Source organism: Gopherus evgoodei, chromosome 10, assembly GCF_007399415.2.
Source record: "Gopherus evgoodei ecotype Sinaloan lineage chromosome 10, rGopEvg1_v1.p, whole genome shotgun sequence".
Classification (NCBI taxonomy): Eukaryota; Metazoa; Chordata; order Testudines; family Testudinidae; genus Gopherus; species Gopherus evgoodei.
The window spans coordinates 66,079,832-66,096,667 of record NC_044331.1 but is presented as its reverse complement, the minus strand read 5'-3'; the positions used below and the strand labels follow the sequence as shown (position 1 = coordinate 66,096,667).

Genomic DNA, 16,836 nt, shown 5'->3' with positions numbered 1-16,836 from the left:
ATCACGCTGTTGCCAATCCTTTAGAATCTAAAATCTAAAGGTTTATTCATAAAGGGAAAAAGGTAGAGATGAGAGCTAGAATTGGTTAAATGGAATCAATTACATACAGTAATGGCAAAGTTCTTAGTTCAGGCTTGTAGCAGTGATGGAGTAAACTGCAGGTTCAAATCAAGTCTCTGGAGAACATCCCAGTCATCAGTCCTTTGTTTGGAGCTTCAGTTTGTAGCAAAGTCCCTCCAGAGGTAAGAAGCAGGATTGAAGACAAGATGGAGATGAGGCATCAGCCTTATATAGGCTCTTCCAGGTGTAAGAACACTTCTTTGTTCTTACTGTGGAAACTTACAGCAAAATGGAGTTTGCAGTCATATGGGCCAGTTCCTGCACACCCTGCTGAGTTACAAGGCGTATCTGCCTCCTCTCAATGGGTCAGTTGTGTAGCTGATGGTCCTTAATGGGCCATCAAGCAGGCTAAGCAGAGCTAACACCAACTTGTCTGGGGTGTCACCCAGAACTACAGCAGCAATTTGAAATACAGACAGTATACAGCCAATACTTATAACTTCAAGTACAAAATGATACAGAAATACAGACAGCATAATCATAACCAGTACCCATAACCTGGTCCTAGACACCTTATATGACCCCCTTTACATAAGATTTGGTACCACTACAGGACCTTGGTTGCAAACCATGTTCTATATGGTCCCAGTTTATATCAATAACGTCACAACATGAGCCAGCACAATTTCAGAGGTTTTAATCTGTATATACAGTGCAAGGTGTTATGAGGTGTTTCAAATCACGTTAGCTAACTCATTTTTTAAAAGTACCTGTCTTTCTTGTCTGGCATGGCATGGCATGGATGGTGGGGAGCTAATGGCTGCATGACTCCTGAATGACCTGTGCTGCAAGGTATAAATGAATTTCTGGGGAGTAGTATGGGATGGAGGCCTCTCTACGTTTCCCTGTATGTCCTTAAGCTCCACAGGGCTTCTAGGTGTACCTCCTGCCTGTACATGAGTGGTCGGCAGCCAAGATAGTAGGCACCTTATAGATTGCAAACTCTTCCCCCTGAGAAGGGCATGCAACACTAATTCCACGCAGACATATTTCTCTCTCTTTCTCCCCTCCCAGAATTTTCAGTAGGAGTGAGCATTTTGCCCATTAGGTATGGAGATCTGTTAGGTCTTTAATATATGCTACCCCTATTGACTTACAAATATTTTCTTTTGTAAATAGAGAGATTGGTGCATAATTACTCTTCGTACCTTTGAAAATCTTCCCAAGGGCTATGCTCCAGGGAGTCTGTGGCAGAGCTGGAAATTGAATGCAGGTCTCCATTGTCCCAATTTGGTGCCTTAACCACAAGACAGTGTTTCTGAAGAAAGACAGTCTCTTTACAGAAGGATTAAATTGATTAAGAGGATTAATCAAACTCCCTTATAGAACTCATCAGGAAAGTAGTCCTGCTAGTTCACAAATGAGATCATAATAAGAATTATCATAAAATGTTAGTAATAGCTTACATTTAAGTAGTGCCTTACATCCCCAAATGCCTTACAAACTGATACACAAATTATATTATTTTAGGAACGTTTTATCCACCCTTCAAATGCAACTTTTTGGGTGAAATGCAGCAACTGATTAACACTACTGAGCAATACTACATAACACTTGAGGAAAGGAACAGGAGAAGAATTCGATATTCAACTGTCAAGGAGCCAGAATGTCCCAAATTAGATTTGGCCAGGAGACTTTTCTGATAAGTGCTATAAACAATCAGGACCTTGGTTTTGTGTCTTATCTGAAAGATAGAATCCTACAATTTTTATTTTTTAGTGGTGGCAGTGTTTGGGAGAGGATGTATTCTCAATTACAGGGAATTAAAAATACAGAGTGGCAGTTTTTCACAGCATAATATGCAGACTTCTGTATGAGGAAATAAGTTTGAAAGGAGTAAACATTTATTTGGTTCTCAGAAAAACCTCGCTTACCAAGTGTTCAAGGTAGAATTTACCAGTTTGTTTTGGGATACTATAGCGATGAGGACCCATACTTATACAAATAGATAGTCCACATACAGAAAGAAAACACACTCAAGTGAAGCAAAGATGGGCTACATCAATTTAAAGAGAGTTAAATTGCAATATCTGTCTATGTAATGACACTAAAACATAGTTGCTTTAATATACATTAAGCTTTGTTCTGCAACTGTCATCACTAATTGCTATGGAAAAGTTGTAAGACATGATCAGACAACACACTTAAGCAAGTGACAGAGATTGAACTAATGCCAGAGCCTCCACTTGAAAGGATGACAGTTAAAAAATTGGAGAGACTTGAGAGAACTAAGTGAAATTAATTGTAAAACATCTCTGATAAGCCAGAGAAACTGTTTTTTTTACCTTTGAAAGAATAGCAGATGCACAAAATGCTTGTGAAGGTTCAATTATGGAGCCCTAAGAGCAGAAAGAATTTGTTGCTTGGCTATTTGCTTGTGGTCTCCTCACCTCAAAAAAGATATACTGACACTAGAAAAGGTTAAGGAAAGGGCAACTAAAATGATTAGGGGTTTGGAGATGGTCCCATATGAGGAAAAATTAAAGAGGCTAGGACTCTGCAGCTTGGAAAAGAGGAGACTAAGGGGGGATATGATAGAGGTATATAAAATCATGAGTGATGTGGAGAAAGTGGATAAGGAAAAGTTATTTACTTATTTCCATAATACAAGAACTAGGGGTCACCAAATGAAATTAATAGGCAGCAGGTTTAAAAGAAATACAAGGAAGTTCTTCTTCACACAGCACACAGTCAACTTGTGGAACTCCTTACCTGAGGAGGTTGTGAAGGCTAGGACTATAACAGCGTTTAAAAGAGAACTGGATAAATTCATGGTGGTTAAGTCCATAACTGGCTATTAGCCAGGATGGGTAAGGAATGGTGTCCCTAGCCTCTGTTCATCAAAGGATGGAGATGAATGGCAGGAGAGAGATCACTTGATCATTGCCTGTTAGGTTCACTCCCTCTGGGGCATCTGGCATTGGCCACTGTCGGTAGACAGATACTGGGCTAGATGGACCTTTAGTCTGACCTGGTACGGCCATTCTTATGTTCTTATATTTCTATTTGAACCTTTGAACAGAAAATCCTGTCTACTCAAAGGGACAGTTTTCAATATTTAACGCACCAAAAATCTGTCCTGAGTTTATTAGTTTTCTCTTCCTTTAAGCAGAAGCACATACATGTCTCAGAGTGAAAGTAATTGGATTAGTAGAATAGAATGTTAAAAAGGAACTAGTTAAAACAAACCAGCACAAGAATGTTTATGCTAACAACTGTACTGGTGCTTCTTATTTAAAAATGTAGCTGTATTTCTCTTCAGGAAGGAAGTATGCAGCTGTGTTCAAGTCTGTGGACAGGGGTCTGGCTGAAAGTCAGTATTGGAGTGATGCCCCAGGTCTATCAGGGCTGAGCCCCAATAGTTTTAAGGAAAATCCCATGACAGATTAAGTGAAGTCTGTTAGAAATCAAATTAAATGAAAGTGAAGCTAAATTTTAGCATCTCAAAAAGATGTTTAGCATGTAGAAGGCATAGGATTAATTTTTTTAGTATATAATGGAGCAACTCGAATATTAATTCACAATGCAAGATAATACTCTTCTACAAAAATGACTGTAAAAGCACATAAACTTCCTGGATTAACTGAAGTGGGTCATCTCAGTCTTTTCATGCTAGTGTTCATGATGATGATGCCACTCATAATATCTATCCAGGTGTCTCTTTTATCATCATCTGGAAGCAATGCATGGAAGATTATCTTTGAAACCACAGGCCCAATAACTTTTTTTTTTCAAATTAAAGTGTATATTCTGAAGACACTATTGTAACTATCAGAAAAATATGGTTTAATAGGATTCTACCAAGTACAACTCAATCCAAATTTATTTGGCACAACTACTGTATTATTCATTGTTCTGATAAAGTATAATACTCTTGGTGTACATGGCTCTTTATAGAAACATGAAAAGATGGTCTGTGACCCACAGAGTTTACAATATATGAACACTGTTTTTTCCATACCATACACTATTGTTTTCTGTAATTTAATTCCTAGTTAAATAAGCTTTCAGTGTAATGATTGCAGGAAGTTTTCTGATGTTTAGCTAACAAGTGTTTGCACCATTGGTATTTTAATTACTATGTTTAAAGAACATTTCTGTGTCTAGTTGTTTTGGTCTTTAATCTTTTTTGAAGTACCAGATGTAGCAACATTGTAAACAACAACATCATTCTCTTGGGAGCAGTGCTCTAAGGCCTGGTCTACACTAAAAAGTTAGGTCGACCCAGCTACTTCATTCAGAGGTATGAAAAATTCACAGACCAAGCAACATAGTTAAGCTGATCTAGCCCCATAGACAGCGCTAGGTTGAGGGAAGAATTCTTCCTTCAACCTAAGTACTGCCTCTCGGGGAGGTGGATTATTTACGCCAGTGGGAGAACCCCTCCCGTCAGCATACGTAGTGTCTACACCGAAGAACTACAGCGAGCAGCTGAGGCATTGCAGCTGTGCCAGTGTAATGTTCAAGTGTAGACAGGCCCTAATTAAAATGTGCTGAGCCAAACAGGTGAAATCCTGTTCCTCTGATCTCACTGAATGCCTGCATGACATATATTATACAGTGCTGTGCTTAAGGAAGGGCATTGTTCTTTCTTGTATGTAAAAGTTAATTAACATGCAAAATCCTTTACAGTCTTCTTTCCTTGTTATAACCAAAGTGTGCCCCCTCTCTCCACAAGATACAATTCACCCCTCTACTCCAAACACAGAATTAAGAAACACATGGTTCTTGATAAAGGAAGTGAGATTTCTAAAAACACTTATTTAATCAAAAAAACACGCATCAGACGAAGTGGGTATTCACCCATGAAAGCTCATGCTCCAATATGTTTGTTAGTCTATGAGGTGCCACATAACTCTTTGCTGCTTTTACAGATCCAGACTAACGCAGCTACCCCTCTGTTATTTAATCAGACAGTTTTAAGGCTTTTCATGATATTACTGTATGTAGCATCTCCCGTCTTCCACAAAGCTTTGCTAAAAAGGCCACAGAAATGTGGTAATCATTAGGGAGAAGGAGAAACACTGAAGCTTTTACTGTTTGTATGCCAAACTTACCTAGCTTTTAGGACTGCTATAATGATGGGAATTACATGGGGCTGTATTCCTGGGTACCCTCTACAGTTAGATTTACAGAATCTAATGCTGGTATAGTATGGGTGAAGTTCACCTTCATATAGAGGGCTCACACAGGGCCCTATTTTGAGGGCCTACGTGTTGCATAGGCCTCAAGTTGTTTCTCTGTGCAGGGGTGAATTTCAGCCTGCATGTTTAACTGCTGATATAATATGCTGTTATTCTTTTGGATTGTCCATTCACAGTTTATATGGCAGAAATATATTCCTATTATCTCAAGGCTGAAACTCTCAATAGCTTCTTTTCACACTTAAAGACTAAATTCTCCTCACCCTTGTCATATGACTAAGTTCTTTCAGCATCAGTGGAACTGCAGCCACAACAACATGAACTGGAATTGGAAACAAGAGTCTGGACTGAGGTGGAATTGGTTGATAAATACAGAAAAAAATTCCAGTTTCATCCTATCCAGTGAATTAAAATGGGCACTAACACTGGGATTTTTGCCAGTGCTAAGCCTTTCCAGATGTCAAAACAAACCAATGATCATAAAATTAGATCAAAGCTTGCAAATGTGCGCACTAAGAAGAAATGTCATATGCAGTACAGTCATGTTGCTACTTATGTTCTGCCAATGAAATGTGCCACTCCAGGACCTCTGGCCATACTTTAGAATGAAGTATGAAGATGGCCATCCTCATAGTTCATTACAGAAAAAATGACAGAACATTTGAATGCATTTTATACACTTGAGAACTATAAATCTGTAAAGGCTTTTTTCATGTCTAACTGTAGAGAATATATTCTCAAAATGGTAGCATGCTAATACACAATAGTTCGTTTGCATTGTTGTAACTCAGTATATTTACAAAGTCACTGACAACAGGAAAAGCCTTTTTAAAAGCTCTACAATGGAGTATATTGAGGAAAAAATCTATTTTAAGGTAGTTTTAATTAAGAAACATTATAGCTCAAAGATAGTTCATCATGGAATAGAGATTATAAATTCTAATTCTATAGTATGAGACAATATATTCATGTAATGTTTAAGAAAAGGTTTGTAAATGAGTTCCAATAGTTCATGGATTAGGGATCCAATGTTATGGGGTTCCAGGGGCTTCTGTATAGATTATTTAGGTTAATCTTTCTATCTACCCAGTGGGACTTAGTGCTCAGTCCAGAAGATACCATCAGCGATGCTTAGTTTTGCAGTTCTCAGATTGTGGATTTGTTGTCTCCAGAGATAACATGCTTGTTAACAGCAAAAATGTTTTTAAATAAAGAAATGTAGAGGTGAGAAATACAAACCTCAATAATATTGTCACTCTGCAAATTTGTGTACTCAGAGTCAATCCCTTACCTCTCTGTAAAAGTGCAAAGTTTCAAAAAGTTCAATGAATAGAAGATTGTTGAGGATGGAATAGATCTGGACAAGGAGAAGAAATCTGGAGATAAATGTGAAAAGGGAGGGACAGGCAGTAGAAATAAAAGTGAAACTGTTTGAGCAGCATATTCCAGAAGTCTTGAGGTATTTCTGAGTGTAGCCTTCATTGATTTGAGATCAACCATACCATTCTCTCACTAGAAGAGAGCCTGTAACGGCAGCAGGCCATAAAAGAGACCCAGTTTGGGAATATTTTAATGAAGTTCCTCTCACTGTGGGTAAGACAGGCATGCATGCAAATGCAAACAATGTAACAAAGAAATGCAAGGCCTGGTGATATTCTCCCCCTAAGGGCTGGTCCACACTACGGGGGGGAAATCGATCTTAGATACGCAACTTCAGCTACGTGAATAACGTAGCTGAAGTCGAATATCTAAGATCGGATTACTCACCCATCCACACCGCGCGGGATCAATGTTCGCGGCTCTCCCTGTCGATTCCGGAACTCCGTTGGGGTTGATGGAGTTCCGGAATCGATATAAGCGCGCCCGGGGATCGATATATTGCGTCTAGATGAGACACGATATATCGATCCTCGAGCAATCGATTTTAACCCGCCGATACGGTGGGTAGTCTGGACGTAGCCTAATACTGCATGGCAAGAAAATCCTCCAAAGATTAATGATTAACCTGTTGAATTGGAGATCACCTCCCAATGACCTCCATAACTATCTGCTTCAATTACTTTTGGTAAATGAAATAAACAATCATTCATTTCTGATCTAACTGTAAACTAGTCTGAAAAGTTTTCAAAATAAATCATTTAAAAATGTATAGGGTGTACCTTCTAAAAATGAAATCTACATCTATCTCTGAGTTATGAAGAATAAGTATAAGATTATAATGACCAACAGGAATGCACTTTTATGTAGAAATCCATGATTAAATTGAGTCTTCCTGACTAGTGATTTAAATTATTGTTTAAATCAAATCCACCCTGGAGTTTAGATAGTTTAGTGTGTTGTAAATGGCTTGTCTAGTTTTTGTAAAGTCCAGCCACAAGGAAGTTTGTGTGGAAGTTGTTTTTTTATGAGAGTCTCCAGTTTTGAGAGCTCATTCTTGGTCTTTTACTGTTTGCTGTACAGGATGTTGATCAGGTGGTTCCAGAGTTTCTTTGACAGTTTGTAACACAATCTCTCACCATAGTCTGTGTGGTATGTTGATTGTAATGGATTTTTTACTTTTAGTCCTTTTGGTATGATGTCCATCTGTTTGCATTTGGAAAGAAAGATGATGTCTGTCTGTATCTGCACAAGTTTTTTCATGAAGTTGATGGATTTCCACTTCATACGGCTAAATTCAGTGCCTTGCATGGTGACAGGTTTCAGAGGGGTAGCCGTGTTAGTCTGTATCTGTAAAAACAATGAGGAGTCCTTGTGGCACCATAGAGACTAACAAATTTATTTGGGCATAAGCTTTCCTGGGATATAACCCACTTCATCAGAGTGGAGAATACAGTAAGCAAGTATAAATATAGCACATGAAAAGATGGGAGTTGCCTTACCAAGTGGGGTCAGTGCTAACAAGGCCAATTCAGTTGGGAATGGGCCACATCCACCCTAACAGTTGACAAGAAGGGGTGAATATCAACAGAGGGAAAATTACTTTTTGTAGTGCTAATTATTATATATCTTTCCCCACCACACACCCAAGTTGAAAGGGGTTTACTGTTTTCTGTAACACAGTGGCTGCTTTCCTTTAACACCCCCTCGACCCCCCGCCTTTAGCTTTGTCCCTTTTTCAACAACTGTAATATTTCTGATTTATAAATATCAGTATCACCTTTCTTGTAAACTGTTCCAGAACACATCAGTATGTTTGATTTTCTTCTAATGGTTTCATAAAGATGTCAGTGTAAAAGAGTTTTTTTATTAAATCTCAATAGTTATTTCTTCTTCATTCCATGTTTTATTTAAAAAACAGAATCCTCTCTGTCCCTGCCTGCAGGTATATGGGATCTTGGGGAGCAATTACCACACAGGTGGGTTGCCAAATAATTTCTTTATTAAAGGAAAAAGGAAGTGGTGGGAATTTAACAATGAAGTACGATGGGATGGGGTGTATAGGGTGTTTACAATAGACAATGATGGGGGGGGGTTCTTACTGAACAGTGTAGGGAGTTCTAACAGTGGGGTACAGTAAGTGGGGTTCAGCACAATAGGATACAGTACAGTCAATAAGCGTATCAAAAGAAATGCAAAATAAACGGTAGCTTCTATATAAATGGTCAACAATCTTAGATAGAATGTATTAGGTGGTTAGTGGCCTTATACACAGTGTAACACAATGGTATCAATGCAAATACAAAGTATATCAGAAAAGTGGAAGCAACCAATGGGGTGTTATTTACAAGTAAAATGTGAATCACAGTGCAATACCAATATGGGTGATAGTGAAATTATGCAATGTAATGGTATAAAAGAAAAGTAATGACTTAATTTGTGAGGCTAGGATGGCAGATAATCTGCAAGGAACAGGAGCGGGGGAGTGAATGATTAGTGGCAACTGATGAGAGGGAGTGCGGCTGGAAGCAGCGAGGGACTCTGAAGCCCTGCAGGGTAAGGACAATGGAGCAGCGTGATGGTGATCTTCGGTAGGGGAGGGGCAGCGGAGAAGTGTAAAGAAGGGCTGGAGAGAGGTTTAAGCAACCAGCGGACACCAAAAACAAAGGGGAAAAAAAGCAGCAAAGGGTTTGGGAAGTTTCACAGGGGGAGAAGCAGCAAGGGGTTTGGGAAGTTCGGAGGGTGATGCAGACGCAGGGGGGGAAGCATTAAGGAGTTGGGAAGTTCGGAGAGAGTGCAGATGCGGGGGAAAAGCAGCAAAGGGTTTGGGAAGTTTCACGGGGAGAAGCAGCAAGGGGGTTGGGAAGTTCGGAGGGTGATGCAGACGCAGGGGGGGAAGCATTAAGGAGTTGGGAAGTTCGGAGAGAGTGCAGATGCGGGGGAAAAAGCAGCACAGGGTTTGGGAAGTTTCACGGGGAGAAGCAGCAAGGGGGTTGGGAAGTTCGGAGGGTGATGCAGACGCGGGGGGGGAAGCAGCAAGGAGTTGGGAAGTTCGGAGGGAGTGCAGATGCGGGGGAAAAAGCAGCAAAGGGTTATAACGGAGACAGGGAGGAGCACACAGAGGGGGAGATTGGAGCGGGGGAAAAACAGACACAGGAAAGTTCAGGGAGAGATCAGGACAGCGGGAAGTCGAATTTAAGCAGCAAAAACCTTATCTATAGACACGGAGAAGTACACAGGGGGGGATTGGAGGGGGGAAAAACAGACACGGGAAAGTTCAGGGAGAGATCGGGACGGGGGGAGACGAATTTAAGCAGCAAAAACCTTATCTATAGACACAGAGAACTACACGGGGGAGATTGGAGCCGGGGAAAAACAGACATGGGAAAGTTCAGGGAGAGATTGGGACAGCGGGAAGACGAATTTAAGCATTAAAAACCTTATCTATCTTAACCAACGACTAGGCAAAACAATAAATATCACAATTCTAAGCAAAACTATAACAAGCAACTGTACGGAGCAACAAAACAGTAAACTATACCAAGGCAGGTGAACTTACAAGCTCTACAATCTTAACAAACTATGACTTATTAAACTGAAAAAACAAAACCTATGGTGCACCTTATGCTATGGGGAAGTCACAAAGGGCAGAGTGGTATGTGCCCAGGATACAGCTCCCAAGGAAGCCAAGGGATGGTGGCTGCAGCAATGAATACAGCTGAAAGCAGGGAGCCCCCAGGCAAAGCCCACAGGAGCAGAGCTTAGCCAGTGGCAAAGACCCTGTAGTTTAAGAAGGGTTTTAAGACACAGACCAAGGTTTAGCTTGAGTCTGTGTGCTTGGGGAAACAGAGCCAGCAGCTAAATAATAAAATAAAAGTATAGAAAGTTTACAGAGGGATTCGTACCATCCCCAAGGCAGCAGCAAAGGCAGAAGCAGCAGCAACATCAGAAGAGGCAAGGAGGGTTCGGTCAGTCTCAATAATCAGGAGATCTCTCAGGTAGCAATTCGTTTTTCGTGTGGGGGGGTTTTCAAAAAACGGGGGTAACGCCTCAAAAAATAAAACGAGAGCGGAGAAAGGGACCCCCAGAACCCCTGGCTGATCAGACCAGGCAGCAATGCAGGAACCTTTCTGATGTTTGTTTCAAAAATGTCTGTTTTTAAAGGCAAACTCAGGCACTTTCCTGCCAGTAATCCTGATAGGCTCCCTCTGTCACAGGGGAGGAGGCACAGGAAAAAACTGCAGGTTAAGCACAGAAACATGTCTGGGCAGAGTCCTGTGCAATAGGTGACTCAAAAGCACGTGAGGCCTATGACTCATGCCCAGGGTCTTAAAAACACAATAGGTCTTGCAGCTCTGGACATTGCCTGCCCTACACCGAGCCCAGGTTCAACGAGGTGACAACAGGACTAACCCTTTGAACAGGGCAGTGGTCCCATTTAGCACGCAGCACAAGTGGCCATCCCTTTGAGAAGGGCAATGGCTCTTGTTAAACAACTTAAGGGGCCCTCCCTTTGAGAAGGGCAGTGGCCCTGGTAAACAATTTAACAGCCAGGGATGGGCAGCCACAGGAGGAGAACAAAAACAAAATGGAGTATGGGGACAGCTGTAAGAAACAAAATGGAATAGGGGGATAGCTGTAACAGACACTCTCCAGTATCCGTAGGTGTGCTTTCCAATGATGCAACAATATAGGCCTAATTATGCCTATTGCAATGCAGATTTTGCAATCCCTTTCTTTTTAATCATCTGCAGTGATGGAGTAAGGCAAGATTTTTTTGGATGGCCTAATGATCTGAAGAGGCTCTAAACAATAAGTTAATGGCCCAAATTCAGCTTTGAATTACATTTGTACATTCCAATTGGCTAAGTAAGAACAACATCCATATTGTGTGTCTTGCATTTCAAGTGGGATGGCAATGCTGTCCATTTACCCTATTCTGACATGAAATAGATTGCATTCAGAGTGCTACCAGAATGTTTATGTACAACCCTCTCTTTTAGTTTGATTCATGTTAGATAGATTGGAATCCTAGCAGTACTAGGATGTCAAGGGTTAACACTGTATTTTGCTTCTCCAGTAAATAAATAATAAATAAGGTGGAAAATCCCATGTTCTTCTGACAATAGGGGAATAAATAAAATTTTAATCTAATTCCCCCAAATACACTTTTCTTCTTGCATCTCAAAAAATGAAGAATTAGTTGTTTCTTGAAATGCTGTTAATTAAATTGCCATTACACTTGACAGCATGGTAATATTTCCACTATGCTTGATTTTTTTAAGCCAGTGACATATCGTTTGCCAATTCTAGGAAGGGTAAATTGTTCAGAGGTAAAATGTAACAACTTCCTAACAAGATGAAAGAAACAATTTCATAAAGTATAATTAATTGTCACTGGGTGTCACTCTTGAGTCAGCCTACAAGAGTTTCCGAAATATTTTTAGTGTAAATTTGATTCTTTACAAAAAAGGTGATTGCTTTGCTTCTTCCTTTTTTGGTGTATTTATCTATGATACTTTTCTGACTAATAATATTAAATATTTCCTCCATAGGAAAGCTGAATATTAATATTAAATATTTCCTCCACTTGGCTTCACTGAAAGATCACACCATATAACATGACTGCCCAGAATTGTATTGTTCAGAGAAGCTGAATTAGGAGATTTCAAAGTTGGTTATACCAGTGTTGCTTCAGTGAAACTTCACTGACTTCAATTTCAAACACCTACACTTTGATTTGCAGGGAAGGATTTTTTTTTAATATATTGGCCCAAATTAATTCTTCAGTCTTTTGTGTAACTCTATTGACTTCCCTATCATCTCATACCATAACTCAGAAACAAAATCGGATGTGTTAGAGATATTGTTTGTGAGGAGTGAAATTCACCCCTTTGCAGAAGCCAGTACATGGCCTATGCACCATTTAAACTTTCAGAACAAGCTTAAGTAGCTCTTCAGTAGTGCATAAGCCTTGTGATGGTGGTCTGCACAGGCCTGAATTTACCCATAGGAGAAGAATCAGAGTCCCAACACTTACTGACTGATAACGCTAATAATGTAAAATAGATGTAGTTGTTAGTAGTAAACCGATTTATCTGGCAAATAAATATGATCCCCAAAGGAATAGTAATCCCACAGCAGTACTACTAATAGTGACTGCAGCAATCTGATGTGCAGAGGGTAAAAGCAAGAATGTTTTTGCTGTGTTGGCCAGTTTCATTTGTTCACTCTAGAATCTTTTTTACCCTACTTCTGGAGGGGAGCACACAGTAACCACATCTCCTTATTGGAAGGCTACTTCCACTTTTCTCACATAGTAGCTAGGACATGAACAAATACTGTCCATCGTTCCTCACCACACATACATTATATCCTCAGTGTTCACAATGGCACAGACAAGGTAAGGCCAGTATTTTCAAAATAAAGCTACTTCCACTGAAGATCTCTGCTGAATCAGAGCCTCATGTTGTATACCACCTCATGTGCATTTTGTTTTATTGCTGTTTCCAAGAGGCCCTTCTAAAATTAATTATAACTAATGACTTCTGGAGCATGTACACTTGATGGCTGGAATTCAGACCTAAGGTTAGAATTTGAATGAGTGTATATGCATCAGTTGTATGTGCACCTCTGCTTCCATCAGAGTCTTCTGAAGATTTTTGTTTTAAATGACATGCTTGGTGTTTTGTTTAATATTTTTCATCAGCAGATGGTGTGTTTTGAGCCTATTTCTTTCTTCATAATAAGCACTTAATATTTTGCAGAATGTATTAAATATTGTATATAAATTCAAACATAACACTATTTTCTACATTGCCTATTTTTGATTTCCAATTATCATGTGATACCATTGGGTACATTCTTTCACCAAAAACCTCACTAGTGTTGACAATCTGAACCTAACTCTTACTTTTCTACAGTTAGGATGTATAATGACTGAATATCAGGCCGATATCATCCGTGTATTTAGTGAAATCTTTTTGAAGACTGTAAAAAGCTTAATGCTCAGTCAGAGTAATTGTATACACTCTCTTCAGTCTTGAAAGGAAAAGCCATTGACGTTGTACCTAACTGTTAGGATGTGTGTGAAAACTACAAGAAAGCAGCTAAAACAAAGAAAAATACTTTCACAATTGCTATTTCCCTAACCCCCTCCAAGTATGAACAAAGTGTGAAACTGTGGTTACGGAACTGTGCTCATTCATCTATTATGCTAAATTTTATGTGGTTTCCTTGGACCACATTTGCTAAAATATGTAAAAAAGCACATGGCAGGTGTGAATACAATTTAAGAGTTTGCCATTTGAGGGCTAATGATTTCACAGGAATTTTGCCAGAGTAAAGACTGCAGGATGTGGTCCTGTTAAAACCCTATTCACTTATGTGTGTGATGCTATGTTAGAACATGCTGCAAAGAGCTACTGTGGAAAGGAACTAATGACTAATATTAGTGGTAACAGATGTGCTGATGTAAGTAAAGCCCAAAAACAATTGTAAAAAGAAAGCTACAAAAGAAAGCTGCAACACAGGATAAGACAATAGACAAATATTGTTTATCTCTATTGTCTAGTTCTATTACAGTTGATTTATATAGTGCTCGCTGTTAAAGTCACTGTCCCACACATCTCACAATTGAATTTAGTAAAAGCAGCAAAGAATCCTGTGGCACTTTATAGACTAACAGACGTTTTGGAGCATGAGCTTTTGTGGGTGAATACCCACTTAGTCGGATGCAGTGGGTATTCACCCACGAAAGCTCATGCTCCAAAACATCTGTTAGTCTATAAGGTGCCCAGGATTCTTTGCTGCTTTTACAGATCCAGACTAACACGGCTACCCCTCTGATAATTGAATTCAGGAAAGCACTAAAAACATGCTTAAGTCCAGTCATATTCAAGACAACCATTTAGAACATGCTTACATTTAAGCAGACACTTTAGTCCTATTATCCTTTCTTGAACCAGGGTTCCTACTTATTTACAAAACAAGTACATCATAGGACTCTTGCAACTGCAGGTTTCCCACACTGCCTTGTCAATGCTCTGCAACTTTGTTCTGAACGGATCATCTTTACTGGTGAGAGAGTAGTTCAGTCTCCATGCCCATTCAGCCACTGACCTTTTCACTGACATTACTAATCAGGGTGCCAACTAATATACTATGGTAGGGATGTTTGTGATAAACATATCCACACCCTTGGAACTGGACTGAGATTCACCAACTTATTTCACACAGGTCATTGAAGAGCATCCACAGAGCCATCTGCTGCTCCAGGGAACACTGTGCCAGCAGTTTCTTTGGTGGTGCCATGGTTTTCTGAACCTCTGGGTGCCAGCTGGCAAGGGGGTTTACAAAATATCCTGATTCTGGTACGTACATGTTGGTTCACCAAATAGTATCTTATGGGATCTTAAATGAAATCCAGGGTCATACTGATCTTCAGTGTCCTGTGAAATGTATGTATTAATACTATGTAAGGAGCTATGTATGTACACTGAAAATATGTTCTTAGATTCTGTATCACAGCAGAGGTGGAGAAATAGGTTTCCTGTCATCCAAAAGATGTTTATTTGCCTGTCTCTCTGTCAGCATGTAAAATCAGGATTATAAGTGGTGGCACACTTACATGGGAAGTCAATAGAATGATATGAAATCAATAAGGAAGTGTGCAGAGCAAGGGAAGAGACCCTTTTCTTGAAATACATTCATAAGGTCTGGTGGACTGTATTTGGGGAACAGAGAAGACACTCTGTCATCCTGTGTCTAGGAAGTAAATGAGCAGTGTATTCAGGGCCGGCTCCAGGCACCAGCATAGAAAGCAGGTGCTTGGGGCAGCCAATTCAAAAGGGCGGCACGTCCGAGTCCTCGGTAGGAATTTGGCGGTGGGTCCCTCATTCCCTCTCTTCCTCTTGGAGCTGCTGCTGAATTACTGCCAAAGAGGAAGAGAGGGAGGACCCACCACCGAACTGCCACAGGAGAAGCAGCGTGATTGGGCTGCCGCTGAAGTGCCACCACTCTTTGTTTGTTTGGTTTTGTTTTATTTTGTTTTTTTGCTACTTGGGGCGGGAGAAAAGCTGGAGCTGGCCCCAACTGTATTAAGGTGAATGAAATGGGATCTCAAGCAGGTTTGCAGAAGACGTTTGGGGTGAAATAAACTTCTTTAGGCAGGAGGTTAGTCTGTTAAGCTTAGTCTCTAGGAAGCATGTTAGGAGTTTGTTTTATATGTAACTATTTCTAATCAATATGGCAGAAACACAGCTACACCTCTACCCTGATATAACGCGACCCGATAGAACACGGGTTTGCATACAAAGCAGTAAAGCTCTGACATGCTGCTCTGAGCAGCATGTTAAGGGTGCCAGACCAGGCTGGGGCCGAGGGGTTTGATAAGAGGCAGAGGGTCTCTGGGTGGTCAGGGGCTTCCTCCCCAGGGTCTGCGGAGCATGAGCTATGGAAGGGCACTTTGGGGGCCTCCCAGTCCCAGAGTGGCCCGAGGAATTAGCAGGGGACGGGAACAGCCTGCTCTGCTTCCCTCGCCCCGGCTGAGCTGCGTTGCTCAGGGGAGGGGACTTGGAGGAAGGGATCCCCCACACACTCACCAGCAGCGGCGGAAGCAGAGCAGCCCAGCCCCAGCCCGCTCCACTCCACCAGCTCCCAGCTGCAGCACTGCGCTTCCCGCTGCAGATGAGTATGGGGTGGGGGGGACGTCTTTTCCCCAACCACCCCACAGTCATCTGCGGTGGGAAGCGGAGCGCCACAGCTGAGAGGTGGTAGAGTGGAGCGGGCTGGGGCCATGTCGCTCCGCTTCCTGCCACCAGTGAGTGCAGAGGGCGTCCTTTCCCCTACTCACCAGCGGCGGGAAGCGGAGAAGCCTAGCCCCAGTCAGCTCCACTCCACCAGCTCCCAGCCATGGCGCTCCACTTCCCACTGAGCAGGTGAGTGCAGGACCTTTCCCCAGCCACCCCCCAGTGACATGGCTGGGGCCAGAGCAAGGAAAACGGAGCAGGCTGGGGCCATGTTGCTCCGCCTCCAGCCGCAGATGAGTGTGGGAGGGCATCCTTTCCCCAACCTCTCCGCACTCACCGACGGCGGGAAGCGGAGCAGCGCAGCCCCAGCCAGCTCCACTCCACCAGCTCCCAGCCATGGTGCTCTGTTTCCCACCGCAGGTGAGTGCAGGACCTTTCCCCAGCTG

At 41.4% G+C, this 16,836-nt stretch overlaps 1 protein-coding gene across 4 annotated transcripts in view; it reads left to right on the top strand.

Moving 5' to 3' along the window:
* Nucleotides 1-16,836, top strand: part of TNFRSF17 (TNF receptor superfamily member 17) — a 48,164-nt gene that overhangs the window by 13,263 nt on the left and 18,065 nt on the right. For 3 of the 4 annotated variants that reach the window (XM_030578062.1, XM_030578061.1, XM_030578059.1), the window contains exon 2: nt 14,880-15,013. The gene's annotated coding sequence lies outside the window, so the exon portion shown is untranslated. Of the gene's footprint in view, nt 1-14,879; nt 15,014-16,537; nt 16,580-16,836 lie in introns of those variants that run through there. The other variant, XM_030578063.1, reaches the window with a different exon arrangement.